Raw genomic sequence first — 4,363 nt, forward strand, 5'->3', positions numbered from 1 at the left:
TGAATCTTCCAGTTATATTGACTGTAGAGGTTGTTGCTGCCATGTATTCCCCATGCTTGTTTTCCATGTACTACCTCTCCCTCTGATTTCTTAGTTTGGTGGCTATACTTAGTCCTGCCTAACCCCACTGCAATTTCTATAAACTAGGTTAGCAAAAACTTACAGTTTGAAACAGTCTCATAAACATGACTTATTTGACTGAAACAAGCAGCTCAAGCAAATAATCTGAATCGAATAACCTTTTGTGTGTTGGATTTGCAAATGTTGGCCCCAGGACAGCCAGTGGCAGCATAGACTTGCTCTTTTATTGTCCTTGATCTAACAGGGGTCAGTGGAAGCATCTTCCTCTGTAGAAGCAACCTTTGGTTGCTGCAGTACTTCACGAAGTGCAGACACGGAGAGGCAAGTTCTTCAGTAGTTCAAAAAGAGGAGCTTGACTTCAGCAGATTTCCTTCTTCTACATGTCTGAAGCTGACTTCAGGTTTGATTTGGCACTAGTTCATTTCTTTCCCTCATCATGACTATTGTGTTTGAGGTTCCTCCCTCCCTGCCTCCCTCCCTCCCTTCCTTCCTTCCTTCCTTCCTTCCTTCCTTCCTTCCTTCCTTCCTTCCTTCCTTCCTTCCTTCCTTTTCCTTAAGTAAGAGAAGGTAAGATGAATCTATTCTTTCTTGCTTATTTACTTGCAACAGACAATGCATGCAAAAGTGGAAGAGTTTTTGATCTTTTGAATGAGAAACTTTTTTCTTCCTTGTTCACTTTGATATCTACACCAAAAGTTTTGAAGGCAGTAGTACAGCTGTTGAAATGTATCACCATGGTAGTGTTTTTTTTCTCCTTACCTGATGCAACAGTTGCTTTTCTCTTATTACTTTTCTGAAAGGATTTTGGTAAATAACAATTATAAACTCATTAGTCTCATTAATCTAAATGGAGTAGATAAATTGATATTACTTCTGACAAAGATGCATGTAGTAAATGACAGATAGATGGAACTTAGAAGAGGTTTTGGTTGAGATATTTCCTAGTAATCAAGCTACTCAAGAAAATAATTTACTCATTCTTACTGATGGGAAATTGGAAGTTTCCATTCTACTAATCTATTATGTAATACACTTAGACATGTTGATTGTGAGATTTTTGCTTTGAGTGTTTTGTCTTAGCATCTGTGATTACATTGTTGCAGTAATGAGCTTAATGACAATCATCAAAAGAGATGACCCTTTCTGGGCCAGACAGAGTGGTTTAACTGTCTGGGTCTTTTAACTCTTGCAAAATTGACAGAAAGACACATGCAACTATCAGTAATAAAAAGGTTGTGCAAGAAATAGGGAAAAATGGTTCTCTGTGGAATGTGAATTTATCTTTTCTTGAACTTTGTGGAATTTAATGACTATAGAGATTCTGCTAATGACTTTGGAGATTCTGCTCATATTTTGATGATTATTCATCCTTTTAAAACATACTGTGACAATACCAATGAAAAGTGTGAAGTCTTGTTTATTCACAGAGTTAGATGCACAGTAAACAAGATAAAGATTCTAGCCAGTGGGGACAATTATTAACACTGAGGGAAAACATTTAGTGAGGACAAGTTTAGGAGATGGGCAGCAGTAGATTTAACTGAGAAGGTTCCAATTAGAGTTGTCACGTGAATACAAATTCAGGAATAGAAAAGGAATATAATTTCCATTACCTCACATATTGTGGACATGCCTCTGTAGGTCCTGTAGGTCCTATTGACTTTGTCTCTAATGTTGAGTCTTTCGACTGATGAGTCAGTTGATTTAAAATTGAACTATCTATATATAGGCTTTGCATGGATCTAACCTTCAGAATGGAAATAGGTTTTCTTGAATTCATATACAGACCCGGAGCTTGTGGCTTCAGAGAGCTATTAGTTCAACATATTAGAAAAGATTGCCATAAATTGGCGGGATTTTGTTACTGAAAATGGTTTATTTGGGGGATGAAGAACATGAAACTGAGACCAAGTTCCATATTTACACTGTGACAAGTTCTCTGATCCATTAACTTTCTTTCATGAGTGTATACAGAGGTAGATGTATTCCTCATGTTCTAGTTCCTGCATTTGGACTTTGGTATGACATGAAAGGTGAAATCTTGACATGTACAGGACTCGTGCAGCATCTGAGAAGTAGAAGGATTTTCTTTTTCAGTCTTTTATTTCAGGAAATCTACAAACCTGGTCTTTAGTCAAACAAGTTACAGTCTGAGAGACATCCAGCCAGCTCCCAGCCAGACTCTACCCACTCACACTGGAGAATTGTATAGACAATCCCTAGGCAGCTCTTTTGCTTCCTTTGGTGAGGACTATTAGTGCAGGATTAAGGCTGTGTGATGGTTGTTGATGTGTTGTGTATGCAAAGTGATTGAAAAATGGAAAGTGTAGATAGATTTTGTAAATCGGGGAAAATGATTGTATCCAAACCAAAGGACTGGCTTTTTTTCCTGGTGGATTGCTGTGTCCTGAAGGACAGCAAGACTTCCGGTTTCTATTTTCCTTATAACAAAATGTAACACTTGTGGACTCTACTAAGTGTTGGAGAGAACTTAAACAAGCAGATTGTATGATTCATAAATAAGTTGATAAAATAAGGAATTGCCCAGTAAGAAGTTTGATTTTTTTTGTGAGACAGATGGTGGTGGATACGTAAAGTTACAATTTGTTCATGGGGTATGTTGGTGATGATGTGGATCACCCACAGCTCTGTTTTCTCTGTTATCTTCTTTTAATGGCTGGTAGACAAAACCATGTTCTACAGGGTACAACAACCTCAGTGAATCTCTGAGATAAATATGCTGAAAATGCCCATATTCATAGTTTTGTTAGGTAGAGACTCATATTTAATACCTGAAAATTGTCATGGCCAGTGAAAGCTGGAAACATTTTCTGACCCTGTAAAGGTGGGACACTGACTGTATTATGTATCTATTTCCAGCCCCACTGTCTTGGGTGGAGTCAGAAATACATAAAAAATAATGCTAAATAAATAGGTAGGGTAATGAGAGCTCTTCTACCTGCCCTGAAGTCTTAGGGTCACTTACCCCTCCAGAGTATTTCAAGTTCTTAGCTTTTTCCGTATGTTTTAATGATAGATTTGGGGCTGATTTTCACAGCTGAGGGATTACTTTAGAAGGATTAATGGACATTTCTCCCATACCCTCCAGTGAAACAGCGTGTACTGCCAGGTGATGCTGAGCTGTTGCAACATCCTGACTTCAAGTGACTGTTCCTATGAGGAAACCCAGTCCTGGAGACTGTAAGTCTCTTGAATGTATTCATAAAGTCAGAACAGTTTTCAATCTTGTCCTGTTGGGTGAAAAACTCATAAGCTTGTGGATTGCTGCCAGCTTCAGCTATATCAGGCATGGGTAACCCCTGGCTGGGTGACTGCTGGGGTCACCTGCTCAGGTCTGCTGGGACCAGCTGAGGTGGGGGTCCTCAGGGAGCCTGGGAGACGAGCCAATTAAGCCATTTAAGTGGACACAGGACAAGGAGCAGTGAGTAGGGTGGGTGACCTCCATGGGGAGATGAGCCAGGGGAGGATGGAGGTAGTGGGCTGACCACAGGGAGCGCTGACCTCTGCAGCCAGCACCTGTAAGCGAGCGTGTGAGATTCCACCCCTCTACACAGAGGACGGGGGGAAGCTGTGTGCCTATCTCCAGAAGCAGATATTGAGGTTTAAAACTCTAATGGCTGAATAACAGGGTCAAGTTCATGCTGAGTTAGGGATTTCTGATCCAGCAAATCCACATAGAAGAAGGCAGCATAAAGTAAAGCAGCAGGCACAATTTAGATGAGATTTAGAGCAGGCACAACTTAGCTGAGATTTATTAACACATACTGCTAAAGGCATGGGCATTTAAAAGCAAAAGGCCACAAACTCATGCTAATTTTTCTTAATTTGGTGGATAGGTTTTGCACTTTTATTGTTGTTGTTGTTTGTTTGTTTATCTTTTATCTTTTTTCCTCCCCCCCCCCCCCCCCCCCCCCCCTCTCTTTTTTTTTTTCTTTCTCTTTTACTTTCTCTTCTCTTTTTCATTTTTCCCCTTCCCCTATTCCTATTCCTATTCTCTGTCCCCCTGTCCCTCTCCTTCCTTCCTTCCTTCCTTCCTTCCTTCCTTCCTTCCTTCCTTCCTTCCTTCCTTCCTTCCTTCCTTCCTTCCTTCCTTCCTTCCTTCCTTCCTTCCTTCCTTCCTTCCTTCCTTCCTTCCTTCCTTCCTTCCTTCCTTCCTTCCTTCCTTCCTTCCTTCCTTCCTTCCTTCCTTCCTTCCTTCCTTCCTTCCTTCCTTCCTTCCTTCCTTCCTTCCTTCCTTCCTTCCTTCCTTCCTTCCTTCCTT

This window comes from Oxyura jamaicensis, chromosome 2 (assembly GCF_011077185.1).
Source record: "Oxyura jamaicensis isolate SHBP4307 breed ruddy duck chromosome 2, BPBGC_Ojam_1.0, whole genome shotgun sequence".
In the NCBI taxonomy this organism is placed as follows: Eukaryota; Metazoa; Chordata; class Aves; order Anseriformes; family Anatidae; genus Oxyura; species Oxyura jamaicensis.